At 33.4% G+C, this 17077-nt stretch overlaps 1 pseudogene; it reads left to right on the top strand.

The window, feature by feature from the left end:
- Positions 1-17077, top strand: part of LOC106985941 (NEDD8 ultimate buster 1-like) — an 80134-nt pseudogene that overhangs the window by 46548 nt on the left and 16509 nt on the right.

The raw sequence follows: 17077 nt of genomic DNA on the forward strand, positions 1-17077 counted from the left end.
TGTATGAAGTCCCAGAAAGTGTTCTTCAGATTATCGCTTCTGTAGCCCATTTGGGAGATTGTTATAGTGCCAGTTTCTTGATCCAATACCACGAGATTTCTGATCCTGTAGGTCTAACGAAGTCTAAGGAACACACTACATTTTAAGACACACTGGTTTCATGGTGTATTAAAAAGCAAACACCCACAAAAGGATAAAACACATAAATTAAGAGTAAATCTTAGTTTTTCTTTTACTTAAAATCATTTAAACAGAATTATATTCAATAAAGGACATAATACATAAAAATAAAAGAATTTTATCCTTTCATTCACTTGAGGGAAAAAGTTCACTTGAATTTTTCAGTTCAGTGAACAAATATGTCTTAAATACTTTCTATGTAACAAACACTGAAAATATACAGTTATGTCAGTATAGTCAACTGGAAATAAAAGTGTGAATTTATTTTTTACATATGAATTTCTGTATAAATTAATTCCAGTCTTTTCTATAACAATGTAGAATATGAAAACAAAAGAAAAATAGTCTTTTTTCTTTTGTCTTTTAAAATGTTAGTGTTTTAATATATTGTCAGTCAGTAATGGAAGGAAGAAAAAAATGCATGATTAAGCCCACCTGATGAACTAACAAAACTCTAAAAAGAAGACTGTGCCTGAATACAGATACTGCTTATACCTTTAAAAATATTTGCCTATGAAAAATTTAAACATTTTAAAGCTGTGAAAACTAATATTAGGCAGCCATAGATTCACTGTTCATATTTTAACAAAAGTTAACTTTTTTGCCAAAGTCAAAGAAAAAATGTGAGTTAACTGGGAAGATAGGAAAGGTAACACACCTAATGATATAACCCTGAAGATTTCCCTGGGTTATGCCATCCTCTCACCTTGAGTGAAGATGAAAACTGACTTGCTTACAATCAAGGGAGATAGGATGTCACTCCTATGAGTACATCGCATTGTGTAAGACTCCATTATAGTAGACTATAAAGAGAGGCTCTACTATTGGCCTTGAAGAAGCAAGCGTCTAAAATCACTCTGGGGATGGGTTAAGAAATTAACTTGGAAGCCCTCCTTTCAAGAGCCTTGTAGTTTTCTAATAATCAAAATATATTCACATATTTAGTGTAATAATATAAATATGAATACCAGTGCATGCTTCTTACATAATCGTTTATCATAACTGAAAGTACCTTTATTGTGAATCTGTGGATGTGCATTAAAACAAGGTTGAAGAAGAAACTAACACAATGTCAATAGGAATAACCAAATGAGCATGCAATTTTATAGGTCTCAAAGCACATGATGTTTCTTCTATTCAGAATATTTTCCCTCTTGATCCTGAATAGCTACTTTACTTGTGTTCAGTTTTACAAATCAGAGTTCTTTATCATTCAAGATTTCCATAACTCTACTCATCTGCAGTAACTGTGGCTCCTACTCTTTCATATTTTCTTATCATGATGCACTTTTACCAGTATCTGAGATTATTGATAGATTGTTCTGAAGAATTTCCATAAGAACTTAAGCTCCTGTAAGAATAAAGACTACATTTTTCATCACTGCTATCCTAGCAGTAACATCTCAGACATGGTAGTCATTTAAGGAATACTTGTTGAATGAATAGAAACCACAAACACACTGCTAAATTTCGCTTGATGCCTGCTACAGCTGTAAGTGGTAATGATAGGAAAAACGCCTAAGAATATCCCCAAAGCAAAATATCATTGAAACAATTTAAGGAAAAAAGTCTACTAGAGTTAGGATATAATTCTGGCATGAAAATGATGAAATCTGCGGTTTTTCGACAGACTTACTAAACATGAAAGAAAATATGAAATGCCCTCTAAAACCTTTAATTTCATAATTTAGAATGCTTTCTAGACCATTTTGGATCTTTTCTTTTCTTTTCTTTTCTTTTCTTTTCTAGATAGGGAGAAAGATTGGGAGGGACAGCGGGGTACAGAGGGAGAGAGAGAAAGATAATCTTAAGTGCTGGACGTAGGGTCTGATGTGTGGCTTGATCTCACAACCTTGAGATCCTGACCTAAGTTGAAATCAAGAGTTGGACACTTAACCAACTGACCTACCCAGGTGACCCTAGACCTTTTTAAAATTCATTCTTTCTCATTTTTAAAATTCATTCTTTCTCATTTCCTGTTTTCTGAATGGAATTAAATATGTATGTATATATGTATTATTGTGTATGTGTGTGTGTGTATATATATATATATGTATATATATATATATATATTAGTACATTTAAGATAAATAATGGCTACTTATATAGCTTGTATTGGAGGAAAATACCAATGGACTCATCAGATTTACTGCCTTAAAACAAGTATAATGCTAATTAGATTATATAAGGATAGTTTCAGTTTTTGTCTTTAATAATGTAAACTGATTTGTTAACTTCAACTCAGTCATATGTATGTTTAAATATAAATGATCTATTTGCATTGTGATGTTTTAGTTCTACACTTTTAAAAACAAACATTTGTGTTTTTAATAAAATCAAGATGAAAAGACTTGATGCATTGTTTTATGTTTGTGAAGAAAATGAAACAACATGCTATGTGAGGGTCACTCATAATTATATAACGCATGTGAAATATACTGCTATGAATCCCAGAATGATAAAAATAATAGATTGATGACAACAACAAAAGCATTATTCCACTTAATGTTTGTTTAAACTACAAAAGCAGATTTCAGTTTTATTGAAAAATAATTGATATACTTTACTGTATAACTTTAAGAAGTTGAGTTTGATGGTTTGATTTATACATATTGTGAAATAATTACCCAAATAGATTCAGCTAACATCCATCATCTCCTATAGATATGCTGATAAAAAATAAATGAAAAAAATTCTCCTTGAGATGAGAACTGTTAGGATTTACTCTGTTAACTTTTCTGTATATCATACAATGGTGTTAACTATAGTCATCATGTTGTACATTACATATCTAATACTTTATCTTATAACTGAAAGTTTGTACCTTTTGAGCATCTTCCTCCACTCTTCCCTTCCCCCACTCTTTGTCTCTGATAAACACAAGTCTGATCTTTTGTGTTTTTTAAATTTAAATTTTTAAAGATCTCCACATATAAGGGAGATCATATAGTACGTGTCTTTTTCTGACTTATTTCACTTAGCATAGTGTATTCAAAGTCCATCCATGTTGCAAACAGTAGGCTTTCCTCATTTTTTATGGCTGAATAATATTCTATTGTGTATTTGTAACACAACTTTTTAAGTCCATTCATCCATCAGTGGACACTGAGGTTATTTCCATGTCTTGGGAACTGTAAAAAATGGTACTGTGAACATGGGGGTGCACATATCTTTTTGTAGTTAGTGTTTGCATTTCCTTTGGATGTATACCCAAAAGTGGAATTACTGGATCATATGGTAGTTATATTTTTAATTTTTTAGGATTCTTCATACTGTTTGTTTTCCATAGTGCCTGTACCAATTTATAATCCCACCAACACTGCACAAGGGTTTCCTTTTATTCACATCCATGCCAGCATTTGTCTTTTTGATGATGGCCATTCCAGCAGGATTGGGGTTGGGGACATCTTACTGTGATTTTAATTTGTGTTTCCCTAATGACTAGTGATATCGAGCATCTTTTCATGTACCTGTTGTCCTTTTGTATCTCTTTGTTTGAAAAATGTCTATTAAGATTTTTTGCCCATATTTTAAATTGAGATTTTTTTTTTTTTTTTTTTTTGCTATTGAGTTGTATGGGTCCTTTATATATTTTGGCTTTTAACCTCTTATCAGATATATGGTTTGCAAATATTTTTCCAATTCCATTGGTTTTATTTTTACTGTGTTCATGGTTTCTTTCGCTGTTCAGAAGCTTTTTACTCTGATGTAGTCCCACTTGTTTATGCTTTTGTTCTCTGTACTTTAAGGTGTCATATCTTAAAAGTCATTACCAATATCCATATTGAGCTTTATTCCTATGTTTTCTTATAGGGGTTTCAGGGTTTCAGGTCTTATTTTCAGTCTTTAATCCATTTCAAGTTAATTTTTGTGAGTTGAGTAAGATAGTGTTTCTGATTCATTCTTTTACATGTGAACATCCAACTATCTTAGCACCGTTTATTGAAAAGACTCTTTTCTGCATTGGGTATTCTTGGCCCCTTGTCAAATATTAGTTGGCCATATATACTTCTGCTTATTTCTGGGCTCTTGATTATGTTACATTGATCTATTTGTTTTTATACAAGTAATTTTTCTATTACTATAGCTTTATATTATTGCTTGAAATCAAGGAGTGTGGTGCCTCCTTCTTAGTCCTTTCTCATGATTTCTTTGACTATTTGGGTTTTTTTGGTGATTCCCTATACATTTTTTCTACTTCATTTTTGAGATGATAACCTAACATTTAAATATTTTAAATAATCATCCACTAGGTGGTGAGGAAATTAGAGTTTGTGATGCGCTTCCAAGAATTTCATTCGGGGGAGATAGTCTTTCCCATTTCTGGTGCCATGGGCATAAAGGCACACTCTTTTTTAGTAATTTCATTACTCCTGACTATATTTAAGATACAAATAAATTTATGCTCATAAGCCTTACTTTCAAATAACATGTATCAGGACCCTTTGATTTTTTTCTGTAAAATAATATTGCAATTCATCATTTAACCTAAAGTATTTTCTTCTAATTTTATTTTAGAGGAAGTTTTTCTATTTATGCAATAACTAATAAAGAAAAGTTCTACAGTCTATTCATTTAACCCAAGGAACAGTAGCATGGAATGAATCAAATACTCATTGAAGGTGACTGGGATAGAGTTTAAGGAAATAAGAAATGTATATTTTTATGTATACCTCTGTTCCTTCCCCTGGTGTCATCTACACAGTAGAACTATAAATTACAATCCATTCACTGCTTCATTTTATGAGTAAAAAGGTGTGAGGATGTTCATTCAGTTGGGAAATCAAATTGACTTCATAACTCCATAGTGAAATCATGGGAAATGCTACATAGTTGCTGTTTTGAAAATATATTTAAATTTATGTATGCATTTTCAGAAATATTCATCTCATCTCTACACATTTAATAAAAGCAATTTATTCCAATATAAATCATTTTGCTGTCATTGTAATATCCTCAGGAAATAGTTCAAATTTAGTTGATGTTCTAATATGGGAAACTGAGGCATCATGAGATTAACACATGAGTTCAGTTTTGTTTCTGACTTTTTTTTTCTACTGTATAGGAAAAGAGATCATAGTTTTCTGTCATCCCACCTATTCTGTCCTATTCAGGAACATTTCTGCCTACACCTGTTGACAAACCCTGGGTCATTTACATACATACTTTCACATGTTTAGTATGTAGGAGATAAAATCACCCACATATAGCTTAGGCAGTAATAACATATTTGAAAATAAACTCTTGATTCTTTTCTTTACAATCTATGCTGCATAGTGTTTTCCATGTTTGTCAATAGAAGCTCTATCCTCCCAGTTTTTTCAGAAAAAAATATTTTGAAATATATACATGTTCAACTCATTCTTGACTCCTCTCTTACTTCATATTGTGTTAGTCAGGAATTATTGTTGATGGTACTTTCAAGATATATCCAGAATCTGACCTCTTCCTGTCACTTCACCCATCACATATATTCATCCCTGCAACCCTGTTAGCATCCTAAAGATATTTAGCTGAACAAAATCTCACAGTCTATTAGGAAGTGGTGAGGCTTAAAAACAAGACGTCTGGACAGAGCAGTATAGGAAAACAAAGTATAATTCTAAGATTTCAAAGGGCAGAAATAAATATAAAGGACAGAAAATAAAGGGCAGAGTCAGCATAAAGTTTATTTTTTATTCTTATACTTTAAGTAAGATGATAGATTAAACTCAAAAAGTGTTCTTTTCATATTTGTATAAGCACCTGACTGATTTGCATCAATATGTGCTCAGTGTATATTCACAGATAAATTTTAGCTCAGTTTCTTGGTAAATATCTATTGAATATTTCAAAACATGCACTAATATTGACACTAAGGTGTTTTCACATAATGCCTATTCTGATGATCACAACAGCCCTGCAAATTTCTATTGCTATTCATTCCTCATTGCCCATGAGGATGCTGTCTTTTCTGTATGTTCACGTAATCCTAATCCTCTGTGCAGAGGTTTGGCAAACTTTTCTGGTAAAGAATCAGATAGTATATATAAATATATAATCTTACTTTGCTTGCCATGTAGTCTCTGTGGCAACTACACAACTTTGTCAGTGCAGAGAGAAAACACTCATAGTAAATAAGTGTAAGTGAATGGATAGGTCTGAGTTCCAAGCTAACTTTGTTTACAAAATTAGATGGCAGGGCAGATTTGGCCCATAGGCCATAGTTGGATGACTGCTGTACATTATAAAGGTTATGGCAGTTCCAGTTATAGAGAAAGTGCCCTCAAAACTTTATTGAATTAATGCTTATATTAGTTTGGTAAGTTCATATAGTTTTACAAACCTGGGAGGAATAAGGATTTCTAAAAAACATTGTGAAATTTTTAAAATTAAATCAATAGGAAAGTAAGTGAATATACCAAATATTTCCTTTGGCCTTCTAAAGGATTATATTAAGTAATACAATATATATCATAAACATCTGTCTCTATAAGATTAGTTGATGAAACTTAGTTTATAGCCCTTTAAATTTATGTCATTGTACATAAGCGTGTGTAATATGCTTATAAAAGAATTTATAAGTTGACCTGTTTGCTATAATTCAGAAAAACAAACTGATATGGCAAAATATCAAATGAGTTTCTTCCATTTTATGTATGATTTAGAGTAAATATAGCACATATTCATATGCCATGTTCAGGCTATACCTTTGTTATATTTTTTATTGTTAAGTAGAAAAATACATGCAGGATAATTTTGGTCATGAAAATTGATAGAAATATTTTAAATATCATTTTCCAACATATAATACCATTTGCAAAAAACATTCCTTACTTTGGAACAGCTAAGTGCACTTAATATAATTATTTATGTGTTTAATATGCTATAACTAGGGGCATGTTTTTATGGTAGCTATCTAGTTTTGATTATTAAGGATGTTATAAGCACCACATGTTTAAATGCAGAAAACAGAAAAGCTAAATTCAAAGGCTTATGAGTAGTGAAAAATAAGCTAGCTGTTCACATACCCCTGGGGCTATGGATTAGTTACTGTGTATTTCAGTGCCTTACTCTTGGTATACTTTTGAAATGTATTGTATATGATTTGTATTGAAAATCTTGGGTGTTACATTGATTTTATTCAAGGATTACAGTTCATCCAACTTCAGAGTTGTTATCTTGGTATCTAAAATTTCTAAAATTGCTTGCCAAGTTCTAACAACAAGCTGTATAATCCCAGATCAGATACTGCCCCCTGTGTATTATCCAACAACAAATTGGGTAGAATAGAATGTCAGTAAATTAAGTATCAGAGTAAGCATTTTTATGTACAATGCAGATTTATAATTATAATTTATTTAATCACTAAAAGCAATCTTATTGTTACTAATTTTTTTCTTATTTGTCCTTTAAAATTTTTAGGCTTAACACAGCTCATGCCAGCTAAATTTCTTACTAATTAATTTCATAGCAAGTGTTCATTCATTAACATGATGCTGTATCCCTAATTCATATTCCAAATTTGATTTACGTTTCAATATGATTTGAAAAGAGGAGATTTGGTAAATTTATTAATGTATATTTCTTTTATAAAGGTCAGACAAAGGGAAATGTCTTACCCTCAATCATAGCCCACAATAATTATGTTTTCAATGTTTTGCTTAAAGTTTGGGGGAGAAATATTATCAACTCTTTCCATCAAAAGCAAGAACAATGATGCTAGGTCTGTTGGTTAAAGGTAAATGCATAATACAGTCAATGTAGACATAGAGGTGAGGAAGGGACAGGAACATTAAACTTTGTTATGCCTTCTTGTATAAACAAATACAAGAATATCAAAGTAAAAGAGTGAGGGACGATGATTGCTGAATAAGGTACTTTTCAGATTGTGGATGTTATGTTTTTTATTTTTTATTATTTTTGTGACATTGTTGTTGTTGTTTTTGTTGTTGCCGTTTTATGGATTGAATTGTGCCCCCCCAAATTAATATGTTGAAGCCCTTTATCCCCAGTGTGACTGTGTTTGTAGTCAGGGCCTTTAAGGAGGTGATTAAGGTTAAATATAGTCACAAGGGTGAGGCCCTCATCCAATAGGATTGGTGTCCTTGTAAGAGGAGGAAAATACACCAGAGATGTGCACATAAAGAAAAGATCATGTACAGAATACAGTGAGAAGGCGGCCTACTGCAAGCCAAGGAGAGAGGTTTTGGGAGAAACCAAACCTGCTGAGATCTTGATCTTGGACTACTAGCTTCCATAATTGTGAGAAAATAAAGATATTAAGCATATGCTATGCTTTAAAATACCTAGTCTGTAATGTTTGGTTAGGGCAAACCTTGTGGAGTAATTCAATAGGTGTATAACATATATATGGGATTAAGTATTGCTTAATGAATTTCCATATAGAACATAACCCATGAAACCACTCCACATATTAAAGTACATAAATTTATCAGCACCTCAGAAACTCCAGAAAGTATCTTTCCATTTACTCCATAACCAAAGGACACACACACACACACACACACACACACACACACACACACACATAAATAAAACCTGTGTTATACACTATATATATATATATATATATATGTATATGTATATCAGTTTATGATAAGTACTCTTTTATCTCTAACTTATATGTACTTATAAGTACTCTTTTATCTCTAACTGATATGTATATCAGTTTATGATAAGTACTCTTTTATCTCTAACTTATTTAGCTCAACACTGTGCTTCTGAAATTCATTTGAATTGTTGTTAATTCCTATATTTTACTCATTCTCATTAGCTTTTACCATCTGTTAGATGAATGTAATACATACATTTATTCATTCTACTCTTGATGGACATTTCAGTTTGAGACTATTGCAAATAGTCCTTCTTTGAACATTCTTATATATATCCTAAGCTGAACAGATACACATAGTTATAACTGATATAGCTAATGTAAATATAATATACATATATATTAGGTATATAACTAGACTTAAAATTGCTGGGTTCATATATTCTTTTGACTAGATTTATAGTATTATTGCTTCATTTGTGACCATGACCAAAGCTGGAAGAAGAGACAGAAGAATGTGGAATCTTGTCATGTTCTGTTATGAGGATTTTACTGTAAGGCTACCTATTTCTTCTTAGAAATAGGTCCCATTGGTTTAAAGTCATTAGAAATGATATTAGGATCATACATGAGAAAGTGTGCATGTGTGTGTGTGTGTCTGTAATTAGTTTTGGAATGTGAGAATAAGCCTTGCATAAATTTAATCTCTTCTGAATCACTTTCTTCTATATGTCCTCATATGTTGTATTTTATAATTTTTTTAAACATTTTTATTAATTTTTGAGAGACAGAGCATGAGCAGAGGAGGGGAGGAGAGAGAGGGAGACACAGAATCTGAAGCAGGCCCCAGGTTCTGAGCTGTCATCACAGAGCCTGAGTTGGGGCTTGAACTCACGGACCACGAGATCCTGACCTGAGCTGAAGTTGGACGCTTAACCAACTGAGCCACCCAAGCACACCCTCATATATTGTATTTCAGAACCTTTATTGTCATGTCCACATAAGTTAATTTCTATGTCTCCTTTGTCACTATGCTACTAACATGCATAAGCATTATCATATCAGTGTTTGCATCAATATTGGAGGGTAAATTAGGATGTAGGAACCATGTCTCTTCATTTAAAAATATGAGATATTATTTAGTAAAAACCCAAACTAAATATTTCATTGAATAATTTAAAATAATTCATAATTTAAATTTTAAAAGATGTGAAAAAATAATAAAAGCCAGCTTCCCTTCTTTACATTGTTTTTTTTTTTTTTTTTTGTCAGACATTCATTGTCTGTCATCTTAGTGATTGGAATCTTTTTTGTTTGTTTGGTTTCAGATTGATGTATCCCAAGTTTCTCCTTACCGGTATTTCCATTTAATTTGATACCTGAGATATTTTCTACATATAGCAAATACTATCGTATTTTCCCTTGTGTCTCTGTTATACAAAAGAATCCCTTCTTGACTCCATATTTGCTCTCTAGTTTCAACTTGAGTAATCCATATTTGGCCTAGCATCATCTCCCTTTTCTATCTTTATTTTATTTATTTATTTATTTTTTTCAACGTTTATTTATTTTTGGGACAGAGAGAGACAGAGCATGAACGGGGGAGGGGCAGAGAGAGAGGGAGACACAAGAGACACAGAATCGGAAACAGGCTCCAGGCTCTGAGCCATCAGCCCAGAGCCTGACGTGGGGCTCGAACTCACGGACCGAGAGATCGTGACCTGGCTGAAGTCGGACGCTTAACCAACTGCGCCACCCAGGCGCCCCTCCCTTTTCTATCTTTAATGCATCTTCAACACTTTGACTTCCCTTCATTTCATTCTGTGGGACATAGTTTTATCCCTTGGTTTTTGTTCTAACATGGATATTTACAGCTCTGACTCCTTTATGTTCAAGACTGGACATTTTCTAAGGTTATCTCCTATGTTCCTTTCTTTTATGTACTTGCAAGCTGTCTCTTGACTCTCTCATCTGTTCTTAAAATTTAAATACTGCATCAGCATAGAGAATATAAAATTGCATTCCAATTTGAGTTCCAAAACACAAAGACTCAGATCTGTTGTTGATGTGAAATAAAACACTTCGTCAGGTACACAGATGATGGAAATAGTCTGTCCCACTGCGGTCAGGTGTAGTCATGGCATGTTAAGCACACTCATGTTTTGGTCAGTTCTACTTGTAATAGTTATAAGTTCAAGAGCTTTATAAACCAAATATGTTTGTGTTGTTTATCACCTGAATCATCCTAAGGAAATTAGGTTCTCCACCTGAATCCTATGTTTCTCATTGTGAAAATGGGGAAAATGACACCTATTATGTTGTGATGACTTATATATAATTGTGGTATTAGGAACATCTCCGAATAGGAGCAGCAAATTGCTCAAAGTCAGGTACAAGAATCATGAAAATACTTTCTTTCTCTCTTTCTCTACCAACTTCAAAAATGCAAAAACATACTTGAAGGATGCCTGATAGTCCAGCGAGAAATCGGGGCTATATGGCTTTCACTTCCTCTAGGGCCTGTAGAATTTATTACTTTAAAAATGCAAGGACTAGGGCTGGACTTCAGGTATAGTGTAGAATGAGCACAAAACTTATATGCAGGCTGTGGCTGTGACTTTAGACAAGGCACTGAGATGTACAACACTTCTTTCAGTATGAGTTGTCCCAAGGACATTGTGGTTTAAATACATTTCTGAGTACCAGGTTCCAGATTTATATTTCTTTCTCATTGTTTAAAATGAGCTGATTTAAATCTTACAGCTTCTAAACTTGAGGGCACCATATTTATAAAATTGTTATATTGTGACAAATGTTTTAAAAGAGTAAAACCTCTTTTTTCTCCTTAGAAAAAAAATTTGGTAGCTTAGCTCTGACACATTACATGATTGCCTGCCTAAATATCTTTGTACTTCAGATTATAAACATTGTTTTATAGTATAAAATACTTAAAGGGAATTTAATAGAAATGCATTTTATTTGTTAGATAATTAGTCGGTTGCTTTTGAAAAGGAACAGTTCATTTCAGTATAAGGTAGCATCCAGACTATGAAGAAATGTGAAGCATTTGATAGCGTGCTTATTTTGCTTTTATTTTGCAAGTCTTTTGCATACTCATACGGGGCTTGCAATCTCTGACATTATCCAGGGACCTGAACTATCATTTCTTGAAGAAAGATGGATGTTTACCCTGCTTGGGAGGCACTTAACATGGCAACAGCACAGGCAGTGTAAGTGACCTCTCTCTGGGTGGAAGCCTCGAGTGTATACATAGATTAATGTGCTTCTCCAGAGAGTGATCACTGGGCAGATTCTTATTAGTCAATTTATTCAGTTGATTAAAGATGACTAATCATATTGTATTTTGAAGAACTCTCTTAGTTATTAATTTGAGCCACAGAAAACAGGAGAGCCAGTTCACCTTAGCTACAGAAATTGTGTGCAGAGAATTAGACACTGCACATTGCCACGCATGGGCACTGGTTAAGCATGGGGAGGGAATATAAAGTTTCAGCTGTTATGTTCTGTCTAGGTGCAAGTGCAGATAAGCCTTTGAACTTTAAGGCATATAGAATCTGTAGTTAATTGATGGAAAATTTACCTTCTTCTCAAGGTGCATTTTGCAAAGTGATTGTAAAGGTGCTTGCTGAATGCAAAACAGATTTAATAGATAATTTGGATTGCATTGACTTTACACTCATTGTGATTTAAACGGAAACTTATGCTAGCAGGATTGGATTTTAACATTATATTGTTTTGTGAATGTATCTGTGGATTGTAACATTAAATTGTCTTATGAAAGGATCTGTAGATATTGATATAGAAGTGTTTATATTTTGCAAGAAAGGTTCGATGTGACATACTATGCTTAATTTGAAGTGCAATTCTTTTTTATGATAAACTATTTGCATAGAAAATCATAATGTTATTAAGACAAATATTTTTAAACATAAAATTCTTTAAAAATAATCTTTAATTCTGTCAAATTTCTGACAAAGTATGAGGCAAACCATTGTATCTCCAGAATGTCTTGTAGGCATGGGGTTAGGGCCGTTATCGACAGGGATGTTGTCCTAAGTCTGTGTTTTCATAGGGTACACACTTTTATTTTTTAAGAGATCCGTAAAAATATCTTATTTTAAAGTTATGTAATTATTTAAAGCATTAAGACAATGTAGGACACTAACAGAATGATATTTGAAAATCCCAATTCTAATGCTCAGAAGTAACAACAGACTGGGCATTAAGTCAACCAGGCATATTTTAATATACTGATCTAGATACGCTAACAACTACTTTATGAAAACAGAATCAAATTATATATACTATATTTACTTTTAAAAATGATGAACGATATGGGTTTGTGTAAGAAAGCCTCAGCATGTTGACTGCATGCCCACTGCCTTCTCTGTCCTCGGCATCCCTTCAGATATATCGTTATGATGTAAGGAAAATCATGGGCACTGGTCTAGACTGGGAGGGAACAGTTGACACCAGAGGACAAAACCTAGTGACCAACTGTGGAAAGCCCTGAAGCAAGAATAAGACAGCATTTTCTAGAGATACTTTGGCCCTTAGGGATGTAAGAAAAAGAACCATTCTGGCCTGAGTGAATATCTGTGGAAGGACCTGCTGACATACTCCCAGTGATCCTAAGGCTGAGGACCAGGATTCGCTCTCTTGACCTCTGCAACTGTTGCTGATGCAACTGTGCAGGTGACAAGAGAAAAGAACAGAGGCAACCCTTTCCACTATTGTTTAGGATTCTAAACATGTCAGTTCCAATGTGTGAACGTTTTCGTACTTGCCTTTTGATGCATATTATGAGAGTTTCTATAGGATATATATTTCAAAGTAAATTACAGAGGTTTCTAGTTGTCTTCCAGTATTAATCATCTCCTTTTTAAGGTAACATTGGATTTCTTCATGTTGCACTGGGCACATGGTTTCTCAAAATATAAGTATACTTTTGCCCAAGTTGTATTCATATGTGCCTAAGTACTGGCCAATAAAAATAAGATACTATAATATACTGGTTTGTCAAATTAGCCTCAGACAAATCAAAGATCTAACCCATGATTAAACTTTACCAGTAATTTAAAGTACTCAGATAATCGCAAGGTGTTATAAAAATTGGTCGAGGACTTACAATGAGCTTCCCAGGCTACTTCTCATTGCATCCAACTTGTTCTATCCTGACTTCAGTGTGAGCTTTCAGGTGATGTGTGCAACTGCAAATCTTACACAGAAGAGAGTCATTTCAGTTATAAAACATTTCCATTTTATATTCAGTGAGTGATAGAGCTTCAGTGACATTTTCCAGGGAACCATTCCCCATAGATCCATGGATTTTATGTTTGTTTCTTATAAACAATCCTAGACAACCTGCTAAGTATCTCCTGCTAAATGTGTCCCATAGATACAGACTCTGCTGCCTGCAAATATCATTAGTTTGCTTGTCAGGAAGTCTGTGATTAACATGCCTAAAAGGACATTAAAACAGGTCACTGACTTCTTTCTTTCCTTTAAGGTGGATTGGATTCTTAACTCTTTCCTTCTCAGATGTATAAGCAGAAGCAGTCCCTAAATCCTAGGCAGTATCATTTGCATTAGAGAGTTTTCTTCTTCTTTCCTCATTCCAAGTAGAGTGTGGATGTAGTGGATGGAAATCCGCCAGACCTTTGCAATGGAAACTTTTTGCCAAGTAGACGAACAAGATAAAAAGAGTCTGCATCCCTGTAGAATTGCAGGGACATAGCAGTACCAGCATGCCAACTTCCAGCCTTTCTCAGTATCAGGGAAAATTAACTATCTGTTTAAACTCCTGTTATTTAATATGTTTTGAAACTCTCATATGACTCTAATGACAAAACTGAAAAAAATTAGAACCCAGCAGAATACTGCACATGACAGAACCTATACATGGCTTTGGAATAAGAGAAGAAGATAGGTTGGCAATCTGATGATGCTTGTTAAACAATGGAAGTCACATTATGACATTAAAAATATTTATTTATTTTGAGAGAGAGAGAGAGAGAACAAGGGAGGGGCAGAGAGAAATAGAGAGGGAGAATCCTAAGCAGAGCCCAATGCGGGATTCAATCCATGAACCATGAGATCATGACCTGAGCCAAATATGCTTAGCCAACTGAGCCACCCAAGTGCCCCTATTACATTTTTGGATAGAGTCACAAGCAGAACTAGGGGGAATAGTTGAAAATCAATAACAGCCTTAGTTGTCCATTTTTTTCTACTTCTAATCCTTCAAGAGAGAAGTACTCTATTAGAATTAGATAGTCAGTCTTTACATAGAGAGAGAATGAATGAAGCCTTATTAAAGGAAACATAATTGGTGGCTAAATGTGTAGTTTGGAACCTTGGCAGATTGAAGAAATGGCTTTTTTACTCCAAGCCATATCCTTATATAGATTTTGGTTGGAACTCAGAAGACTTAGCAGTTAGTAAGATTAAATATTTCTGGCTTACATCCTGCTGGGTGTGGCTATGTTACTAAATTTTGCCAAAAAAATGTAAGAAGATCTAATTTGGGAAATTTGGGGGAACTGACCTTAAATGAAAGGGACATTAGAGTATCTTTTTTTTTCTAATTTTCTGTTGGTTGAATGTTAATATAATTTCTCGAGCTCCAAAAACAACTTTAGAACCTGACTTGGTCTTGGGGATGGAAGCCAAATACGGTAGAGCAACATGAATGTAGAAGCCTGACATTCTGACCAAATTGATGCCCTGGTTTTCCACACTTCTCGGATAAGGGAGAAGATCAAATTCTAATAAGAAACTTATATTATTTGAGTTGCTTCTGATACTCAAAATAAAACCCAACTAAGGAATATTTGTGAGAAACAAAGTGCTAAAGAAACATTTACAAAAAGAAGGTCAAGAAATATTAAGAGAAAATGACAAATAAACAAATACACATTCCATTTACATACATGCCAATTCTGTGTTGAAAACACTAAAGATAAGGTACAATAATAAACTAATAAAGGACAGTTTATCCTTCCCAAAATTAAAAGCCATATTCACCAAAGAATCCAGCTAAATATTTATGATCAGAATTATTTGAAATGCATGCTTCAGTTTACATTAGTATATTTGATTAGCTAATATAAACAATAAAAATCTAAAAGTCTGAGGGACAAATAAAATTGTAAGGAATTAAAAACAAAATGAAACTAGAAATTTGGGGAGACAATTAAGCACCCAAGTCAACTTTCACTCCGCTGGTGTCTGCTAAATCCTAGATAAGTTGAGTTTTTGTTTCTGTGGATGAAGAAAAGGTCTAGGGCTCACTCAAGTTCGAGAATATAATTGGAAACTAATAAAAAACTTAGGATTCAATGGGATGCACCTGTGTAAATTAGTATAAAAAATAAATCTACAATACAATGATAAAAACTACACTTTTCCATTCTGATAGTACTGTATGGACTGATGCTAGAGATAAAATCCTCCTGGACATTTATAACCAGGAGCCCATCCTCACATGATTTTGTATTCTAAATCTGTGCTACTTTTTTGGTCAAAAATACCTAATAAGTGAATTTAAATGAACAGATTCCTGGGTTAGTAGTGCTTTAAATGACTGGTAGAACTGAATGCATCTGTATCTATATATCTATATCTATATCTATATCTATATCTATATCTATATCTATATCTATATCTATATCTATATATCTATATCTATATATCTATCTATATCTATATCTATATCTGTATCATCTATATCTATATCTATATTTTTTTTTTGAATTTTCAGTTCACTGTCAAAATCACAAAATCAACATGGAAACAAGACATGCTACAAGAAAGTTAACATAGACATTAGAGGGGCGCCTGGGTGGCTCAGTCGGTTGAGCCTCCGACTTCGGCTCAGGTCATGATCTCACGGTCTGTGAGTTCAAACCCCGTGTCGGGCTCTGGGCTGACAGCTCAAAGCCTGGAGCCTGCTTCAGATTCTGTGTCTCCCTCTCTCTCTCTCTGACCCTCCCCCATTCATGCTCTGTCTCTCTCTGTTTCAAAAATAAATAAACATAAAAAAATTAAAAAAAAACCCATAGATATTAGAAGAATGAGTCCTGTAAGATTTTAGTTATATAGAGCATCCGATAAAGATTATAAAATAAGCATGTTCAAATGAACAAGAAACAAGAGATAATAATGAGTACAAAAAACCTTTTAAAACTTTTAGGAAAAAAATGTCATAGTAATTGAAATGTAAAACTCAATAGAAGAGTTAGAGAGCAGATGAAAGTCAGCATACGATAGAACTAAAACATGAAAGTCGTGCTAAGAAATTATCTAGAACACGTAATAATG

The sequence above is a fragment of the Acinonyx jubatus genome, chromosome A1 (assembly GCF_027475565.1).
Source record: "Acinonyx jubatus isolate Ajub_Pintada_27869175 chromosome A1, VMU_Ajub_asm_v1.0, whole genome shotgun sequence".
Classification (NCBI taxonomy): Eukaryota; Metazoa; Chordata; class Mammalia; order Carnivora; family Felidae; genus Acinonyx; species Acinonyx jubatus.